This window comes from Apis cerana, linkage group LG3 (genome assembly GCF_029169275.1).
Source record: "Apis cerana isolate GH-2021 linkage group LG3, AcerK_1.0, whole genome shotgun sequence".
NCBI classification, from domain to species: domain Eukaryota; kingdom Metazoa; phylum Arthropoda; class Insecta; order Hymenoptera; family Apidae; genus Apis; species Apis cerana.
In genome coordinates this window covers 9,370,245-9,392,897 of record NC_083854.1, presented here as the reverse complement: position 1 = coordinate 9,392,897, position 22,653 = coordinate 9,370,245, and the positions used below count along the sequence as shown (strand labels likewise).

Sequence of the window (22,653 nt, the reverse complement as noted above, 5' to 3'; positions counted from 1 at the left end):
TTTATTTTATTTCAAGGTTCTATATACTCCGAGGATTATAGCAGGACTTTCGTATTTTTTGAAAGCCAACGGTAAAACGCTGAAAATGTTGTAGAATTATGAGAAGAAGAAGAATAATTCGTATTTTTTATGAATCGAGAAAAGAAAGTGATCCAAACATTACACAAGAGGATTGCACAAATATATTTATTTCTAGTTCGATTTTACTCAAAAATACACCTCTACGGAATGCTTTAATTATTCGAATTACAAAAATAAAAAGCGCACTTTGTCATCGTTGAATCTATCATCGAGGACTGCGTTGGGGAATGGAATCAAGATTAAATTAAAAATCGCAGCGTGCCGTTCTCTCCATATTTCTGACCATGGAAACGAGTCCTTTTTTTTTATCGAACGAAAGAAGAAGGTGGTGGAGACAGGTCGGTATTAAATCGTGGAAACTCGGTGGGCGATCTCACTTCCTGGCGCCGTTTCTCTTCATTATTTCGTTCGTTGCTCCGTTTCACCTCCGTCCCCCACGGGTCACGTTCGGCCAACTCGGGAAATATTGCCGCGAGCTTGCGCCACGAAATTGCGAAATCCTCCTCCACCCTTGCCCTCTCCCCTTCCCCTCTGTATACATCCGTGATAATAAGCTCGCGCGTTTAGGATCCGCGCTTAAACCACGATTTTACCTCGTGATGGATCGTAACGAGCATTTATGGATGGCGAGAGAAGCGTTGGGGAGGAGACGTTTATGCGAATTGGACCTCTTATCTCCAAAAATGCGTCCATTTCTCTTTCTTTCTTGTTCGTTTTCGTTTATAAAAATCAAGTTTAAAAAATCAACGAGAGAAAATTTTTACGTTAATTTATAATTTTTGTTAGGAGATTATTAGCTGGTACTGGAAATAATATAATGAAAAATATATATATAATAGTTTAATAGTTTTAAATTTAATTAACGTAGGGTAAATGTTTAGAGAAACGTTCTAATCAATTTACTTAATCACCTTAACTCGAATCCGGGATGAACGAAATTTCATCGTCAATGAAATCGATCTCCAATTTCGTTCGCTTCAAATTTATTTGAAATCGTAGGTAACGAATAATGAATAAACGTTTGACGATTATTTCTCGCAAAGAGATTAATTAACCAGCAGCCTGTTTTCTAATGAATTAATCCTTCCGTGTAATTATTATTATCTAATTGATACACCGCAGCATGATGCATCAATATTTATTAATTTACCACGTCAATATTGTATTAAGTATAATCCAGTGCATCGGTATTCGCACTGAAGATAAACAAAACGGCAAGGCGAAATTAATGACGAATAATTTCGAAAATAGTATTTTAAAAAAACAGGTGAAGGAATTTTTTTCGGATCAGATGCAAAGTGAAATGCAGATCGCGAGTAAAATTAATATTATCGATCGAAAGCAATTTCCTTCTTTATTATTCCAACACTTTTATACTCGAAATTAATGCGATAAATGGATTGTCTAAATTATCGACTAAATCATCCCTAATCTCCCTTCATTTTCTCCTTTTATAAGCTCGATATATCGAGAAATAAAACAATCTTCTCGAATAAATCGTACTTTTAAATTAATTAAATAATAATTAATCCACGATGCCTAATTTTCCTGACCAATGTTCCCCGTTAAAATCACAAATTCATTGTTCTCCGAAACTACTCATCCTTTCTTAATAAATCTGATTAAAAAAAAAACGTCGATAAAACACGATTCTCGTCAACTCTCTACGCCATCTCTCGAACTTCCACAAAAATCCGCAAAATAGAATCTCCTTTTAAAAATTTCCAATTTTTTAGCATAAATTCCACGCCTAAAGCTTCTAAAGAAATATGAGAGAGAGAGAGAGAAGAGAACAGCGATTATCGCGCAATATCGTACGTCATCAATATCGGCGATTATTCGCCCCGGAAATCGCGTGCATCTGGCGGAAACAGCGTGGGCGGGTCGAACTCGATGGGCTGCGTAATTAAAGGCTGCGAGCGAAAGCTACGCGCGCGTGAATCGTAGAGGATGAAATCATCCGAAACATTGACGGATCACCGCGTGGAAACCAGATTTTCATCGACCCCCTCCAATCCCTCTTCCATCCCTCTTCGGGATTTTTCTCGCGAAGTTTCCTTTTGGCGCCAGGCCAGTGGAACTTCGAAAGGGAAGATCTTGCTCGACTGACGTCGCTAATAACGTCAACACCGACGTGTTGTAACGAATCAGCGTGGGACGAAGGTCGGCGGATGTGACGAGGAGGAGGCAGAGGGGCGTTGTTGATGCTATGCGGAAGAATATTTGGATTTTCTGGTTTTAGAGGATTATCTTGCTTTTCGATTTCTTGGAAAGAGAAATGTTTTGGATTTTTTCTTTTCTTTTCTTCTTTCTAAGCAAGCTGTGGCGTCGAACAGAACGTGTGTGGCGATCGAAGAATATTCCTTGTAGGATTTTCGTTTTTTCTTTCTTTCTTTTTTTTCGAAGAAATTTCTGACAGTTGATTTAATTAGAGTATGGAGGATAGAAGATGACTTAAACAGCGGTTTGATACCTCCTGCAGCAACAACCACTACTTTCAGCAAATAGAAATTGGATCGTATTGTCGATACAAATTTAAAACTCACCCCTTTAGAAGATCTACTTCCAACTTTAAACTATATTCAGTCTCGCGCAAATTTGAGATTCTATTATCTTTCGCTTTTAGCACGTGATAAAATGTATGCTGAAAGCCCGGAGGGATTTTAATCCGTAATCACGGATTACAATTATTGCCGTTCGAAACTCGAATCCGATAAGGATGAAGATAAAATTTGCAAACGATCACGAACCAAACGATTTTTTCGCACGTGATCGAGCGTCGTTCCGCATAGTCTGCACGCCCGAGAGAGACTGTTAGTAACTAGAAACCTACCTACGGCTCGAAATAGATCAGAAACGTCGAGCGGATTGCGCGACGAAACGCGCGCGACCTTCTTGACGAGCGTGCCTCGTTACCCCAGATTCCTCACTGTTGTGAGAGACAATCGAGAAATTTTCTCACAGCGAAACGCACCTTCGATGTCTGTTAATTTTTGGAACAAATTCGAAGTGAAAGTTGGAAGAAAGAAAAAAATTTTCCTCCCCATATATCGAATTACATCTTTCGATAGTAATTTTGATGTAATCGTTTAAACGACGGAATATATAAATGTTGACGTTGTTTATTAAATTTTATTTATTCGTAAAGGATTTTTGTTTAGATAAAAGCGGAGTTTGTGAGTAGTCGAAGAGTAAGAGAGTATATATTTAATTTTATTTTTATGCATAGGTCCATGTACGATGTTGCGTCACTTAGACTTACGTAAGTAATCGTAGTTGAAATATATAAAATAAATAAACAAGCGATGATAAATAACAAATATTATAATAGTAACGTTTATAACGGGTTCGATATTTTCTTTATACTTATCATATTCAAGTTTCGTAACATCTTCCCAACATTGAGTCGTATTTGACATCATCATCGTTCAAAATAAAATCTTCGTGTTGTTTGACAATGCGATAGAACAATTTTCAAGGAAGCATTCTTAGAAGTTAAAACATTTCGAAGCTTTATTCCTCCAAGTTTTATCGCTGTTAATTTGTTTCCTCTTAAATTTAAATATTCCACTCAAATTATTATTCGTTGTTTAATTACTTTATATTTTCAATCAAAATAAATATTTTTCTTTTACGTTGAAAATTTTTTATTACTTCGTATAACTTTTAATTAAAACAAATTTCTTTTTTTATTCATTTGAACAATTCTATTAATCTCGAATATTTTCGATTCCCTTCTTTTATAACATTTTTCTTTTTTTTTTAATATCTCTCGATAATTTTACCCGAATTTTACTGCTTGTTATGTAAACAGTTGCCTCGAAAACAGGGAAAGATTTATCGATTCGAGTTCAATGTCTCGAAGAAACGAGATTGGAATCAGAACGACACGAGCGATTTACCCACTGCCAATTACATGTAAATCTGTCCTGCACTGAGGAGAGCCACGACCAAAATAATTCACGAACCGTGGCAAAACGGGCGCGACAACTTTCTTGCTCGACTTTAAATCGAGCCAACTTTGACTCATGCAGTTGTCGCTCGAAATTCCATCTGCGTTTTCTATGCCAAGTGCAGGAATCCGTGCGAATCATCGATAAGTCATCGAGCAGGCATCCTCTTCGCTCTACGAAAATTACGCGAATACGGTTGAGATAATTGCAAATTTTATTATTAACGAACAATTTTGCGATCGATTTACACTTATTTTATATATTTTTTAATATACCAAAGCGATCGTTTCGTTGACAAAGATAGAGAATTGATAGCAAATGCCAGATTAAAGACTTACCTCTAATCGCTGATTTATTTCTCAATTCAATTTACTTTATACAATAAATTTATCGACAATCTTGTCAGAGATAAAACATCAGTTTAGCATGAAATGTGCGATTCATTATTGGAGCGAAAGCGGGACGGTAGAGAGCACAGATCATCCATCGTAATTTATTTCTCAATATATGATTTTTATTTTATTTAATTAGTCTTTATTACGAATAAAATTGAAAATGTTATCAAATGATAAAGTGGAAATGATAAAGTTGATTGGGGGAGATAAATAATCGATACGAGGCAGTCCATTTTATACTTCATTAAAGATGCAAATGAAAAAAATTAACAATATAAATCGGACAATCTCCATAAAATACATCCACTTTTCCATAATTTATTTCATTCTCAATTCACTGCTTATCCAATAACTTTATCTGTATAACAAAATTAAGAGCATCGTGTATACGATTACAATATTAAATTCTATTCAGTCAAGCGTGAAAACGAAATAAACCAGTCCACTTTCGACGATTTATTCATTCCATCGTCCCAATCAAGAATACCATTTCACCAAATTACTCTACTTCCGCTCGTCTAAATGGTGAATCCGTAACATAAGTGGGAAAAATTTTCGAACCATCTTCAACCTGCAACGAGGGAGAGAAAGAGAAAGAAACACTGCTACACAAATCACAAAAGAGCACTCGTTTCACAAAGTAACGTTTTAAAAACTCCTTGGTAGAAGAGGCACGTAACGTATCGTACACGACGTTCGTTCGTTTCCTCTCCGTCCACGTAGAGTCGTCGAATCGATATGAACGAACATGTTTACCGCGACTCTATCCCTCTTCTCCTCTGCGAGGGAAACCGTGTCTGTCGCGGCGGATTACACGACGGGTACAATAGGCGGAAGGAAACGGCGTAATAATAAGCGAGGTCGTTTAACACTGTTTACAACGCACAAATACACACCGACTCCTGTCCCGTGAATTATTCCTAGCGACGACAGAGGAGAGGAAAAACACGGGGAGTAAAACCGGGCGTGGAAATTATGGATACGACGCGGAAACTCTCGCGGCCGCGAATTTCTATAAATAATTTCGCACGCGTCTTCGCAACGCGAAAATTCCCCTTAATATTTCATCGTCCCCGGCGTGGACCGTGTTCCTCGAAACGTGCAACGTATTAAGCGTCCTGTTTTCAAAAAAAAAAAAAAAAAGAAAAAAGAGGGGGAGAGTTTGAAATTCGTTCGTGGCACGGATCTGGAGAGGATCTGCGGTGGATGGAAAAATGATATTTTAAGGATCGTGGAATATGAATTTGTAGCGTTTGGAAACGGTTGGTATTTTTCTGCTAGAATTTTGATATAATATGTAAGTGAAAATTGATCTATTCGGTGTACACGTCAGACACTCTATAAAGATTTTAATTTGGAGAAAGTTATTGAGAGTTTTCGGTGAATTGGAAATTTTATGGATGGAATACGAATTTAGATATTTCTCTGGTCGAATTTTGAAAATTGATCGATCATGTGTCAGATATTCTGTAAAGATTTTAATTTGGAGAAAGTTAGTGAGAGTTTCGGTCAATTGGAAATTTTAATAATGATGTATTATTTTGTTTTATACAGGTTCTGTATTATGGTGTATCTCGCAAACTGTTTTTTGATCTCGTCGAAGTTTAAAAAAGTTTCGAGGATTTCGAGGAGGTTAAATATGCGAGAAATTGATATATCTACTTAGTTCTACTCCATCACTTTTAATATTTACTCCACTTGTTCTTAAGAACGGATTTTAAAACGAAGCAAGTAAAGTTGAAACGAGTTAAAAAGAACGTGTATGATAATTAATAAGAAGGAATTAATACTTTATCCTAAAGATTATGCTTGAACATATTTTTATTCTATTTTTACCCAATTCCACTTATTTGATTAATCTTGTAATTTTTTAATATATGAAATATCTTTTATATTCTGATAATTAAAAAATTATCGAATATTTAAATATTGCGAATATTGCGAAAAATGTGTATTATTTCATTGTTGGTAATTAAAAATTTTTAATTTTCTCGAGAAAACGAGAGATTTTTCGTTGCATTTTTTTGAGAATTTTCATTTAATTTTTCTAGAACAGAATGACACGACCTAGCAGATCACGTCAGCTTTGTCTCCTTTTCTTGGATAAAGTTAAAATGATGGCGCAACACAGCTGACGTAATTGAAGAAAAGTGATGCGTAAAGATGTGTTTCAGTACATCAAGAAAGATTGTATTATCGGTGAACTGGAAGAATGTGAGACAGGAAATTACTTTTATATAAAAGTAGAACAAGCTATCTTTAAGCGTAAAATATTTTACTTCTTCGAGTTTTCTTTTATACTTCGCCTTTAAAGCATCTAGATAAAATTCTCATTCGTTTCATTCCTTTTTTTTTTTAAAATTTCACATTTGAAATAAAATCACCCCATAAACCAAAATTCCCATTTCTACAAAATTTACATCCATTCTTTTCTCATTGAATCCTAACTTCACAAAATTTTCACACTTATCTTATTCATTTCTATCATTCTATTCTTCTCAAAGTTGGAAAATTAATTTAATCTAATCGCCAAATTAACAAAATCTTCAGAAAATCTTGTTCCATAACTCGTCAAAATTAATTCCAAATCGTTAACAAAACCACCCCCCTCTCTCTCATATAGATCACTGCATTCCACAAAATTCCAATTTCCACGAAGAAAATCACATCCGTCTCGCCGTTTCAAAGGAAGAGAATCACGAAAAACGTGTTCTCCGCACGAAAACACGGCGACGGTTCGAGCGCGTGTTTATCGATCGTCGACGAGGAAGAAGAGAGAAGGAGAAAGCGAAAGAGAGAAAGAGAGAGAGAGAGAGAGAGTTTCATCAGGAACGATAATGCTAAACTGCAGGTTCACGTCGTTGGACCGCGTGCAATAAAGGGAAACGTTATCTGAGAGTAGCATTGTTTACGGTTCGCTCGAGTTTCGAGGGTGCTTCCACCATCTCGCCCCTTTCTCTTCCCCCTCCACCCTCCAATGATGGCTCCAACGTTGCAACTTGCAACTTCGGGGGCCGTTTATCGGGCGGTCCACTCGAAAAAAAAAAAAACTCTCGACAACTCGACGGGATAATTGCGTTCAGGGAACCGAAACGGGGACCTCTATTCAGGATCTCTTCCGCCCGATCTTATCTGTCCGTGATGACATTCCACCTTTTGTTATAAACAAGGTATATATACTTGTGCTTGAGCGAAATTGCTGGACGAAATTCAATTCTTTAGGCGAAGGGGTAGATTGGAAATCGAGCCTTGTTATTTCATTAAGTCCTCCTGGGATTAAATGGCGTATTAAACGTGAGAGAAATTGAGAAGAAATGTTTGACAATAGTAGTGGTAGAGATGTATTCTTCTCTGTCTCTTTCTTGCGCGTGTGTATGTGCGTGTGTCTTTTTTAACTTATAAAACGTAGAATTCATAACGTATAAAATTAACACGTCGCCCGTGTCCTTTTCAGCAATCATGAATTTATTATAAAGCGTTCAAATTATAACGTTTTAATATAACGAATAATATTATTGTTGATCGGCCAATAATTATTTCATCGAAACAATTAAGGGATATTTAATTCATATTGAAACGTATCGATCGCGATATTAATTCATTAATTTCCGAACGATTCCAACCTCGATTTTTTTCTCCTCCAAAATATAACGAATAAAAAAAAAAAGAATCAAGCAATAACCTCATCATTCATCGCTCGATCTCCAGCTGATGAAATTTATATTTCACGACCGATTTTTCTACGATTGTTTCTGCCAAATTTGTTTCTGCCATAATTAAACAATAACTAAAAGTTGTTGGAGGAAACGAAATCTCTCTCTTTCTCTGTCTCTGGAAACTCATCCATGATCCATTTTCTCGCGATCCACTAGCATGATTCTAAACATTCTTCTTTCGAGAACGAACCAGGAAACAATGGAATCGGTTAATAGCGGTTTCCGGGGTCGAGAGAAAATATAATATCGTGTATTTTTTTACCGTAGCGAAGGAAGAAGAAGGCGCCCTCGAGATTCATTACGGATCCATTTACGAAAGCGAAATAACATCACGAGATGTGCGCCAGCTCGGCCGGATGGATGGAGAAACGTGTTTTTCGTTCGATTCCCGCCGATTTATGAGGACGGTGCTCGCCCGTTCTCCGATACATCTTTCATTGTACGCGCGCGACGTTGTCGTGCATCATCGAAAATCGATGGACCATTTGCAGATTTCTTGTGTGTGGCGGGAGGGGGAGAGGAGAATGATAAACATGGATGGAAAGGGATTTTTGTAAGACTTTTTCACGAAGAAAATTTTCAAGCGAGGAAGAACGATGGAATTTTATCGTAATCCAGAGACGATTAACAGTTGAAGTGAGAAGGGGGTGAGAAATTTATGAAAATTTTTGAAGGAAAAAGAAAACGAAAGTGGGAGCAGTAGATTTCTCGCATAGTGGAGGAAAAGAGTGGAGATGGAAAGAAATTTTGCAACGTTATTTTCTTCGAAGAAAACTTTCAAATTTTCAAGGTTAATGTTTTTAGAGATTGAAGAATAATAATATTCCATTTTAGAAAGTAATCGATATTCTACTTTTTAAGTAAGTTAAAATGATTCTAAAAAAAATTCATAAAAATTTTCGGAAGAAAAAAGAAGAATAAAAGTATAACGCTTTTATCTTAAAATTTCACATAAATACACTTTCAAAAAAACGTTCAGTACGATGAATTTTTTAAAATCGAATATCGATTCGTTGTTCCAAATGCATAGAAACATTTTGCAACAAGAGTTATTCGTGAAAAATTGATTATAACTTAATGCCTCGAAAATTACACGAATCGATGCAATAAAATGCAAATGTAACGAGGGAAGTACAATGGTCCGAATTGATAAATACATTGAATTGAAAGTTCGATGGAACTTTCGTTAGAATTTCTCACTCGATTAACTCGCACAATAATCCAAACATAAAACACGAATGACAGCTTACTCGGAAGAACTCAACGTCGTAATGAATTCAGCAGTTTAAAGTTCAGAGTAAATTTCTAGATCAAACTTGAAGATAAATATCTCTTCACTATATACATTTTCTTTCTGCGAATTTAGTATAATATTATAATTCAATTATGAAATTTAAACAACAATGTAACGAAGCAAACTGATTTTAACTTATCGTTTTGACCGATTTTTTATCAACGTGGAAAACTTGAATAATATTTTCATTCATCACATATCAAAAGTGATTTTCTTCGTAATGAAAAATGATATATTATTATCTCACAATTTCATTTAATTCTAAAAATATCGCACTTTTAAAATTAAAATTCATTAGATATTTCTCTATACCTTTTTACCGATGAAATGATAAAAAACGCTATATGGAGAGTCAATTAGCAATAATTGACATCACACACATTCTTTAAAAACGACTTGCACAGTTTAAAAATCTCTTTAAATTTCCAATTGACTCGATATCAAATCATTGAAACAGTTACTTATTACTAACAGTTAAAATTTGAAGAATAAAGAATAACGTTTGAATCATTTTCAAAAAATATATACCTTATATACCTCTCCCCTATAATTTATATATCTTGTTATATATATATTCAAAAAAATTAATTCGATCTATCATTACCTCAACATCTTTTCACTATATCGTCACTTCGAGACGCAATAAAACGTAGAAAATCGTACGCGAAAGCATAATCAATCAAGCGGATCGGGGAGAGGAAAATCCTCCAAGCACGGATCATTTGCCTGGAATCGCATCAGGGTTGATCGCTTGGAGCAGAAAGTTGAAGTAGAAAAGGGAGGATAAGGAGTGGGAAAGGGCGGGAAACATCGGTGGAGAAGAGCATCGAAGAATAATCAAGGATGGCGAGATAACCTCGCGGGATGATTCCAAGCTTTCATCTTGGTTCCGCTGATACGACGCGCTCGAGGAAGCCGTAAGTGGCGAGTAATCTTCGAGGCGCAAGAGGAGACACAGAGAGAGAGGTGTAACGTGCCGTTAAACACCCGGGAATAAGAATGGATCGATAAAAATTTGTGACCCTTTTCTTTTTCTTTCTTTCTTCTTTTTTTCTCGAAACGTTTCTTTTAGTTTTAGAGGAGATAAGGGAAGGGATTCTCGTTTCGAACTTTGAAATTACCGAGGACCGATCGAATTAATGAGGATCTTTATCGGAATCGAAGTTGTATGCGAGAAGATTTTGAAAATTTATGGACGAGGTAATTTTTTGAAGCATGGAAGCAGAGTAGTGATAAAAATTTGATTTGGAAGAGATAGTTGAACGTGTCTGACCACGATTCATTTTTATTTAAAGGAATGTCTGATGTCTAAGATTAGACAACTCACTTTTTTATTTAAAGGAATATGTCTGACCCAGTGATGGGGAAAATTTATTACAGTCGAAGTTACGAATATAGTTATTTCCATAAGTTACTTTAATAATTTATAAACCGTAATAATAATTGCAAATAACGCTAAAGGTTATATGAAAAGCGGATCGGTTGTAACAATTACGAACAAATTATTATTTAAACATTTTAATATAAGTAATTGCTTAAGCTAACTTTATTCGAAATTACTTTAATTTTAGTTACTCTTTCGAGTAACGAGTTAATGCCTAAGATCTGGTCTGACCACAGACGAGCCATTTCTACTTAAAGTTTGTTCCATGTTTATTAACCTATTAACGCTCGAAGCCATTTTTTCGCTCGGTTGAACCGACAAACTCGAGACGATTTTTTCCTATGCTCGGTAAATTTCTTACAGCCAACTCGAAATGATTTCACGCACAAATTAACGCAAGTATGAAACCTTTTATATTTTAATTTTTTCACGTATCTTTACGTATATAAAGAAAGAAAATATAATTGTTGAATATTGAACTCTATATTGTTGTTTTGATATTTTATAAAAGCAACTTCGATTCGTCAGGGTAAGTATCAGAATGAAATATCTTCCTGTTAACATAACTTTTTCACATTCACTGTCTATTGTTCCTATTTTTCATCTCTGTCTTCTTCACTTGCTTTCCTTCTCTCTCAATTTCTTTATAAATAAAAGTTCGTTTTCAATAACGAAAAATCTCAAACTCATCTTCGTTCGAGCTTATCAAATTCTATCCCTTGAAAATAATATTCCTACTGCCAATAATCACGATAAGATGCAGCGATCCGATCACGATTTAATTTTAAGTAAGAAAACCCAGCTATTCGTAAGATTGTACGTAATACGAGCTTAGGAATCTATTCACGAATTCTAAAAAAAAATCAATCATAAATAAATATTGTCTCCGTTCCAAGCTTGGAGAGCTCACCATTCGATACTCTTTCTAATTCTTCGGTTATCACGTAACAATCATGGAAAATCAAAATTCATTTCACGCGCGAAGAAAGAAGCCAAAAAAGAAAAAATAAGCTTTTCTTTTACAAATGAAATAGAAGCATAATCAGATGATTCTTTCAGATTCGTCTTAATCCGTTTGTTTCAGCAAAGAGTGACGCACAACATCGATTCGACGAATCATTTAGATCGAACGAAACCTCGCAAAAATGTGGTATCAGCATGATCGATGGAGCACGAATGGAATTATCGCGTGACGCGTTTAATGCAATTGCAACGTTAACATTTCGATATCGTTCCAACGGGTTCACGTTATAGGTTTGCACGCAGTGGGCCGCATCTTGTTTGCACTTTGATCGGTTTTACGTAATAAGGACTCGTTACACGTTCCGAGATATCGATGAGCAAGTCGAACACGCAGGGACGTGGCTTGAATTACTCGCCAATACCGTGGAAAGAGGCGATAACCACGTTGTAATTTGGAAATGGCAAAATTGACTTCGGCACGATACGTGAATTACAATTTGGCTACTGACGAATCTTCTGCCTGATGATTTTTCATCTTTTTAAAATTAAGGAAGGAACCAATAAATCGATATTTTGAAATCATTAAATTTCTTCAATTTTCAAAATTTTCAAGTTACGTAAAAAACGGAAGAAATTTAAGTTATCGAAAAGTAGTTCGATATGAAATAGAAATGGGAAAGAAACGGTTTCCGACGTGTAATTACAAACATCTTTTCTTGGCTGCAAGTTTCATGACGGCACAGCCATCACCCAGCTTCTTATACGCTTCTCGTTATCGATTATCGATTCAATTACGGTTATATCTCGCGGTTGAATTGCATCCAACGTTACTCACAACTATAATCCTTGCTACGAAAAATATCTTACATGAAAATATTACGAATAAAACGAGATAAATAATCCAAGGTGCTTTCAAAAAATCTACGATTTATTTTTTTTTTAATTTTGATCTCTCTTCAAGCGGAAAATCTTATATTCCGAAATATTATATTCCATTCTCCTCGATTTCCAGACGAAGAAAAGCAAGCGATAACAAAAACCAGCCCACCTTAATTAGCGCGCTAATTGCCGGTTTAAATATTAGCATTTTTCCAGCCAACATCTGGCGCGAATTCCCCACCAATTAACGCTCGAAACGAAAACACGGAACTGCCCTCGGCTAATCGTCCGCAATTTCTATCGGTTTTCGAATCTTCGCGAATGTATATACATATATACATATATCGCCGTTTGACTCGACAGTGGTGCATGTCGGTCTGAGGTCAGACGTGTCGCGATGCGGCTTCCACCGAGCCGTGATTAAATCAGACACCTCCATTTCTCCTCCCATCTCCAGACGAGGCGAAACATTCCCAACGATTCACCTCGAAATTCTGATCCACCGTTTCAGCAATTAACGAAATTGCGCTTGTTCCGCGACGTTGCTTCATTATCTCGTTCCAACGACTTTGGAATTTTGAAGAATCGTTAATTAAGAATTAGTAAGAATTTCTTTTTTTGAACGACGAATCCAACAAACGAGAGATAAAAATTTTGATTGTAATTTTGATATAATTTTAATTTTAATTGAGTATTGAATAAATTGTAAATTATACTTTTGTTTTGTGAATTAGATATAGTTATTTGATATATTTGGACGAAAGATTGTATAATATAAATTGAATTTAATGAGTATGGAAATGTGTGTCAAAGTTAATCTTAGTAAAGTAAAATTCTTGCTGTTCTCGATGCTGCATCGAAAAAATCTCAACGATAATAAACGTGAGTCGAATTGCAACAACGAACGGAAGATTATAAGTTGAAAATGAAAATAAAAAAAAAATTTGCATTCGGGATAAATCTTTTTCCACCGACGTGAAGAGGAAAACAGAAAATCCGCAGTTCACCCTTGGAAACTATATGGTTCGCGAGCCAATAAATCGAACCACCGACTCGAATCTTTTAATAGCTGTGCAAGCTACCCGCCTACGAGATCTATTTTATCACTCGTCAACGAAACAAAGGGTTCGAGTTAAACTGTAAGCCTTTCCATTTTACCACCGGCTTTTATTGATATAAATAGTTAACCCTATTCCAGCGTCACCAGCGTTCCACTGAAATCTCTTTCACATTGTCATAAAACCGATACTACCGATGAAAATTTTAACTTAAACGTCCACAGTTCTTCTCGAATTAATCATTCCTTCACTCTGCTAAATTTTATTACTTCCAGATTCGTAATCTTTTAAATATATTTTAAAATTTTATAATCTTCTTTGAATTTGAAATCTTCTGCATTTCTGCCATCTTCAAATTTTTATATCATCAGAATCTATTTCAACCCTTTTTCGAAAGGCGAGCGATTTATTAAGGCCAGATTTCGTTATCTCCAATTAATAAAATATTTCAATGAATTTATTTCTTTATTCTCAAATACTCTCAAACAACAAAACTTCTTTCGAATCCCCAAATTTAATAATAATTCTTTCAATTACCTCGATCGATCTTCAAGATCACGACAATCCATCGCAAGATTAAATTCGTTCACCTCGTTGCTCCTCGTCACGAATAAACGAATCGAACGCATCTCCTCGATTCCAAATCCCCCCTGGATCAACTCGACAAATCCGAATCCAGCCGAAATTACTCTCTGCTGCGAGAAGAAGCTCGCGTGTCCCACACACACACACACGCTGAAACCGACAAAACAACCCCGGGTCCAATTACCGGCCAGGCTGCTGCAAAACCCTTCCTCCCTTTCCTCGTCGAACTCCCCGGCTCAAAGGAAGAAAAACTCGGCTTTGTCGGAGGGCCGACGAACCCTTCAGGGGCGAATCTCGACAAAAACCACGACGACGGCAAAACAACGACGTTGCGAACGACACGGTTACGATTCACCGGGATCGGTGTACACCACCCACCCTCCTCAGCGCGATTTCTACGTGCTATTTCCACGAGGGGTTGTGTGTGCGTGAGAGAGGGGGCGGAGAGAGAGGTCGTCGACACCGGCGCGTTTCCCTCCTCCTGGCATCGATCCGCGCGCTTCCTTTTCCGCGGAAGGGGGTGAGAAAGCGGCGAGTAACCCGGCCAGCCAGGGAGCGTAACGTGGCCTGCACCCCCGCCACCTAATCTTTCAGAGGCGAATTTTACTCCCCCCTGCCGTCGTTCGTTCTAATTAATTATCCTACCTCGTTTCGAGCGTCTCGACGGTTCGATATCAGTGACGAGCAAGAGGGATGAGCGTACACTGGGCGTGCCATATTGTCAAATCAGGTATTTTGATTTGGATTTCTTGGATTTCTTGGAGGGGAAAGGGATGGAACATGAGATATTTATGAGGGAGTTGTTTATTTCTTTATCAGGAAATGTATGAATTTTATGTTACTTGTAAGACACTCGTAGCGTGTTGTGCGGCGTTAAAGATTGAAAAGTGATAGAAAATTATTATAAGAGTACAAGCATTGATGCATCGATAAAAGAATTCTGAAATATTGAGAAATTTACATTTTGATTTCTTGGCTTTCTTGGAGGGGAGGAAAGAGATGGAACATGAGATATTTATTTGGGAGTTGTTTATTTCTTTATCAGGAAATGTATGAATTTTATGTTACTTGTAAGACACTCGTCGCGTGTTGTGCGGCGTTAAAGATTGAAAAGTGATAGAAAATTATTATAAAAGTATAAAAGAATTGATGCATCGATAAAAGAATTCTGAAATATCGAAAAATTTACATTTTGATTTTCTTGGCTTTTTTGAAGGAGAGAGGGAAGGAAATGGAACATGAGATATTTATCATTTTATGTTACTTGTAACACACTCGGCGTTAAAGATTGAAAAGTGATAGAAAATTATTATAAAAGTACAAGCATTGCATCGATAAAACAATTCTGAAATATTAAGAAATTTACAAGATAATAGTTACGTATATAAAAATGTAACGTAATCGTTGCATCGTGCGTGCAATCGGATGAATATCGAGAAATTGAGTTTGGTTCACGTGCATAAATCGATCAGACTAATGAGGATTAACAATGAGGTTTAACAACGATGTCGAATCAACGAATAGATGAATATCATTGCACGGATGCACTTCATAAATTGGTATCTTTAACCGCGAAACGTTCGTTAAAAGGTATAATGTTTCTTAATCCGGAGTCTAACGCGATAAAGCGAAATTGACGAGAAAAAAAAAGTTGTCAGAGAGAAATCGCGCATTCGAAATTAGAGGGTTGGCTACCGTTCGTTAAATCAGAGAAACAGAAACGGTGCATTTAACTTTGTTTAAATCCCGTGATGCTGTTTCCTTGAAATCCGACGTTAAATTAAATAGAATTTATCTTTGTCCACGGAGCTTGACGTGCACTTTACGTGTTAATTATGCGTGGAATCCTTATGTTTTGAACGATGCAAGAGACCAACTCGAGTTCGAATCGAATAATTACACGAACGTGTTACATCTCGTACGTCTAATTAATCTTAATAATTAATATCTCCGAAAAATAATTTTAAAAATCTCAAATAAAATACCATACTCCGAATCAATATTTTTCAAAGATATAATCGTAATGAAAATTCTGTTTCTCAAAGAATTTAAATGATAAAAACAACAACAATATTCTTCGAAAAAACAAAAATTCTCAAAATCTTTTTAAAACGATAATCTTCATAATTCGATCTATATTATCGAGCAAAAATTACTTTTTTAGCGAGCGCAAACTTCAGCGCGATTAAACGCGAGACGAGAGAAATCATTCATCGACGATTCTCGATGAAGGAGTGGAGGGACGAGGTGGTAAAATGCAATTTGTTCGCAACCTTGCGTTAGCCAGCATTACCACGATCAAGCCACGGGTATGATTTCTGTCCCGTTCGAAAATCGGGACACCGTGAAATTACGCGGCAGGATATCCATTGTTTGCGGATAGATGGCCACCAGGAAGAAGAAATAGATTTCTAGATAGATTATTTCTATCCGGTAAACAATTGGATTGGTCGCTTGTTGGTAGTCGCGACTGCATTGCGCATTTTCCTTCGATTGGTCTTTAAATCGCCCTCGATTCGAGAGGCATCGATGAAAAATTGCAACGCGTGACAAGAGTTGGTTCGACGTTAATTCGAGTGTTAATTTCTTTTGAGTTTTTAAATTTCTTTTAACTTTAATTTAATCGGTAATACTCGAGATATAACGATTGGATCATTGTTTGAGAGAGATGCGAGAAACGTTTAATTTGGATGGCTGTATTTCTCGTCGTTGCGAGTTTGGGAGAGAAAGTGACGTTTCGGTTAGATTGTTACAGGGGATGAGAAATGGATCGTGTTAGGGGATGTTAGTGTGTCGTCGAGTCCTCGACAGTAATAAAATTCCCTTCAGCGGTAGAGCGAGTTGGGTAAGCTCATAAATCAGCTTCCAAATTGTCAAGTCTTGCCATCCATAAGGTATCCATTTATAGTTCATCTTTGGATGTATCTTCAGAACCAATCGCGATATTACGTTCTCACAAATTCTAACAAATAACGAAACTTTTATAATGATAAATGAAGGAGATATGTAATAATAAATCAAAGAATATAAAGAGAGCAGTCATAATAAGAGTAGACAGAATCTTGTTCAGAGATCAATAGATTAAGATAATCTTGATCGATCGAATTAAATTATATCTTCGTACTTTCATAAGTAGACGTTATAACGTTTTCACGAAAATTTCATTTCATCTTTTTTCTTCTTCTTCTTCTCCTCCTCCCCTTTCATCATTCTTTCTGTTTCTATTTCTTTCTTTTCGTTTAAATTTTAAGCATTGTATCGGCTCGTTGAACAATAACGATGGATAACGTTGGATAACGTTCCACTTTCACGAGGGAACGACACTGCATTTATGAATTTCATAAGGAGAACCTATTACGAAACGTCCATCGAATGGCATACTTCGCGGTTCAATTAAGATCGCTGAACGCTGTTCTTTTGTTGGCAGCTTGTTCACCTCAAAAAGCTCGGCTGGGAAACGAGCTGAATGGCATTTTCCTAGGTCGAGAAGGTTCGTTGATAAGTCGCGAAGAAACGAGACTACGTAAATCGACTGATGTGAACGTCGATACTGCCAATATTACACGGAGAGAACCTGTTTCGATACTTTGGACAGAATTTCAAATTTTATTTTCGCCTATGTCACAACTTTAATCTCACCGGTATTGGAAATATAATTTAAAACGAATTTTATCAAGATTGCGAACGTAACGCGGCTAGAAATACAAGCCTTGGCAAAAAATCTTCGATCCTTTGAAATAGAATAACTTTCTCGAAATTGGAAACCATCTTGATTTTTTTTTGGAAAAAGTCAGAAAGACTTACTTTACAGAATTTCGATCAATGGAAATGTTAAATAACATGTCTAAAAACCTAAAAACAGATTTTAAACAACGAAGAATACTCTCCTTTCACTCAAGGATTGTAACCCGTGTAATCCGACGAATAGGATCAAACCGAAAATACGTACTTCGATTTACGGCAGAGAGCAGAAGGAAGGGAAGAAAGAAAGAAAGGAGAGGGAACGAAATCGCATAACGGATACATCATCCACGTTCCTGTTTTCTTTATTCCAAGGAAAACCCGATCGGCACGGAAAAAGTGGATAAAACTAAAAGAGAGAGTGTGGCACGATCAGCAACGGACTCGCAACACGGGGGGAATTGGGTCAATACCGGGAGAGCTCTCGCAAAATCTGCAGCACGGTTAGGATCGTAAAAAGAAAAACATCCGCCCAGGCCGATCAAATCGAGACTTCTCGCCTCCTCCTTGTCTTTACTCGGAGCTTAATGGCTCTGATTAATGGCCGCTGGGCTTTTTCCCTTCCTCTCGGTGATCGCCTCCCACGGGACGCACGGATTACGAGCAACGTGTGAAAGGACACGTTTATATCGCGTTTTACGAGCAGATCGTGCGATTTTGGAGACGTTCTCTCTTTCTTTTTCTCTTTTTCTGGAAAAAGGATGTGGTCACACACGGTTCGAGCTGTCACGGAACGGATGGCTGACTTAGGTTTATCCTTTGACTTAATCGATTTCGAAGCTGAGGTGGATAAAGGTTTTTCCCACAAGTTTGTGGATTGGTGTTTTTTTTCATTGTAATTCGGGGCGTTAAACGCTTTGGAAGAGGCGTTAATTTGGAAGGCAATTGAGAATGCGATTAAAGTTAATTAAAGTTCCTTCTTCTGGTATCTTGGTAAGTTTGAACGAGAACAGTGAAAGCGGAACTAATTTTCTTTCCCTTATTAAGAGATATAAATTGGATTTGATTTTAGTTGTTTGTTAGTATATAATTTTCTAAAGACGAGATAGAGCTTCAGATATTTCGATTTATCTTGGAAAAAAGGGGAGAATATTTATTTGTTTTTTTTTTTTTTAGGATTTGGTTAATCGTTGAAACTAAAAATCTTTTGAAATTTGATACAAAATTTATTAAACGATTCAATTAAATGTTGGAATATTACGTAGGCGCGTTGATATTCCGTCAAAAAGGAACGTTTTTCTTTTCGATGAAGTCTACTACCCAGCATTGAAAATTATAATTAGTTTCAAATTGTAACTAAAATACGCGGGTGCACAGCTGCCAAAATTGCAAAATATATCGTCCCCCGATAATCGCTTTTACCGCTCGCATTAGTCCCAAATGGATTCAACACAGTTGAAAATTCATAGTTTATGGTCGACTATTTATTATGTTAATAGTTAGATTTCCCTTAAGTTATCGTTGTATAATATATTCCTTGGAAAAAGGGACTCGATGACATTAACCGCTGTACACACCACGTTATTTATCGTTACAACGTCCCGGTTTATTTGCGAATAATTCGTTGCAAAGTAACAAAGTAACTGAAACTTTCAACCCGGTCTAAACTTTCCCCATAATGATATAATACTTGGCGATATTCACCCCGATCGATCCGCCCCCTCCCGTGCCTTATCATCGAACGAACTTGGCAATCTTTTGAAAAACCCAAACTCAAATTTAATATCGAATCGAAATTTAATTAACTTCTTGTTGAATATCGCGATAACGAAAACACCGAGTATAATTTATTCCATAATTTCTTGAATCAACCCCTGTTTTCTTTCCACACACTTCTCGATCAGATGGCTCAATTATTAGTTGCTCGATTTTCTCGAACGAAAGAAAGTACAGAGAGGATAACGAACTTTCATCCCTTGTCCGAGTTCATAATTTTATCGTATAATTATTATTGTTTTAAAATATTAAAAATATTCATTTTTTGACTGAAATTTTTACTCCATTATTTTTTAAAAAATTGCGTTTCGATAGAAATATTTTTTACACGATGTACAATTTTTATGAAGAAACACTGATTTCAGAGAACCGTCAAATCAATGGTTTCTCTCCAGTCAATAATCGAGATAATGGTCCGTTCTCGAGCCGCAGATGGTCAGTTCCGTCGTGCAATAGTTTCACAATTAATAATTAATAATTACCTCGTATTTTCGGTGTTATCGTGCACCGTGTTTAATTATCCATTAATCCGACGGCCATTTTACTCCAGGTAACTGCAATCGAGATATCACGTTCGACGTATTGCGGTCTTTTATGATCGAAAATGTCGTCGCAGTGTAACACGCCAGTACTCGATCGTTCTCTACTATTTGAAGAACGAATTCTCCACGCGTGGGCTTTAAAAATTATTTTCCAACCTACGTGTCCTTGTATATCGAATTCAATTCGCCAGTTTAATTAATTTGTTACCTGCGCGTTCGATTAATTGCAATGGAAATATTTTTGTACGAGTAATCGTAGCACGAATTAATCTGCGAGGAGAATGGAGGAAAACATTTTTGAGAAATAATTTTAAGAGACGTTTGCTGCGAGTTTTGTATTGGGATATTTGTATTTTTCTTCTAATTTCAGCTTAATTTTTTCCTTTGTATCGTGATTTATTTTTAATAGGAAGAAACTAGATATTTTTGAAATCAATAAAATCGTAAAGATATAATCACGTGGAATATTTAATATCTGACGAAATTTTCTTGAATCGAGATCACGAACGAATTGAATGATTGGCCCGCAATTCCGAAGGGTACCTTGTTAATGCGGCAAAGGACGATTCTTTTTATCAGTTCGATGGAAACAGCTGGCAGTCACAGGTGCAGCTGCGATCGGCAAAACATTTAATACGATTTGTGACCGCGAGATTTCGGGGGAAAAAGACCAAATGAACGGTATATAACCGTTTCATCATCGATTTTCCCGGCGAAATTATGTCCCTTTTGACTTTTATCTGTTTCATATTTGCTTTTTCTTTTTTTTTTTTTAATTTTTTCTCAGATAGTATCAGATAGTATCAAATAATATTATGCACGATTAATACGACAATTTGAATTAAATTATTTAATATTTAGAATATACGTTAGGTGTAAAAGATGTATGACGAAAAAATTTTCTTTTTCTAAACATACTAAATTCTAGCGTATACAAGCAGATACAAAGTTGAAAATTTTTCGTAGACGATTCAAAGTTAATTGCTTTCGATCGCGATCGCGATTAAATTTTAAAATTTACCGCGTGATTATAAGGCGCGAATTTTAAACGAGTTATTTCCATTCGACCTAGTATTCCGCGTTTTATCATGGAAGTTAGCATCAAACGCGACAGTAATTAGCTGTCAATAGGAATGATCCCGGTTGGCTGTCGTTAACTGACTGATAATTGACCACAATTTCAATTTCGTGAAATGATTCCGTGCTGGGAAATATCGATGCTTGCATCATTGATAACATCGGATAATGATTTGGAAACTTGATAATTTTAATATTGATGGATACGATGATATTAATATTTCAATCGTATCATTTAAGAAGATATTATTATTTATATTATTATATGATAATGATAATTTAATATTAAAGGTAATTGATATACATTTATTTTATTAACTGATGTATTATTTATACATAGACGCGTATAAATAATTATTTGTTTTATTGTTGGTATTAATGTTTATAATATTCGAATATTTTATTATTAAAGTGTTTGATATACGAATTAATATTTCCATTTCACTAAAATATATATCAAATGCCACAACTATCCAATAGTTCAAATACCTTAAGAGATAGTCCGTTCAAAGTGCTTTAATAATTAGATACCGTGAAATCCTAATATTTTGGTATTCCAAACTTCCAATACCGAATTTCTTAGAACCCTTAGAATCTTAGACTTTAGAAACTCTAAAATATCAATACCTTCAATATCATCCAAATAATTCAAATATCCACAATTTTAATACCTTCAATGCATCACAACACCTTTTAACTTCCTATTATTCAAATATCCCACTGCACTGCAACACTTGCGAATCCAAACAATAATGAAAGAAAAAAAGAGAAATATTACATTCATCCACCGATAATCGAAACGTCACGAGGAAGAATAATAGCCCAGAATACATATCTTCGCCTAGAAATTCTCCATTCTGTTCATTACACCCGGAAGACACGGAACAGCGACGACACCAACACTCGACGATACCCTCCCTTCTCTTCCTCCCTCCCTTCGTCTCGTTTCGTTTTCACATACGTTGTTTTGCATAATGCATATCGGTGCAACGAGACGTCGCTGCACCACTATTTCCGACTGAAAAGCATCCCTTTCCTCTCCTTTCGGTGGAGGGGTCGGTCGGTCGGTCGGTCGCGCCTCGACCGAATCTTTTACGCTTGCAACCACCATTTCGTCCCCGCCAAACTCGCTTTGCGGTAGACAAGCGCGTAAATATAACGCGCGACAGACGAAATCTCGAGCTTTCCGCTTGACAGACAATTTTCCTTCCGCTGATGCGCCGAGAGAGCACCGACCACTTGTGTAATTATAGTAAATGGAGGGAAAGA

General features: G+C 36.3%; 1 protein-coding gene and 1 long non-coding RNA gene across 37 annotated transcripts in view; both read right to left on the bottom strand.

The window, feature by feature from the left end:
- Positions 1-22,653, bottom strand: part of LOC107998112 (phosphatase and actin regulator 4) — a 314,594-nt gene that overhangs the window by 26,985 nt on the left and 264,956 nt on the right. The gene's annotated exons all lie outside the window — the stretch shown is intronic.
- On the bottom strand, positions 160-21,105 carry LOC133665809 (uncharacterized). The gene is made up of 2 exons (XR_009829181.1): positions 2,628-21,105; positions 160-2,557 (listed from the first exon to the last, which is right to left on the bottom strand). It is a non-coding gene; the product is annotated as an uncharacterized LOC133665809 (long non-coding RNA).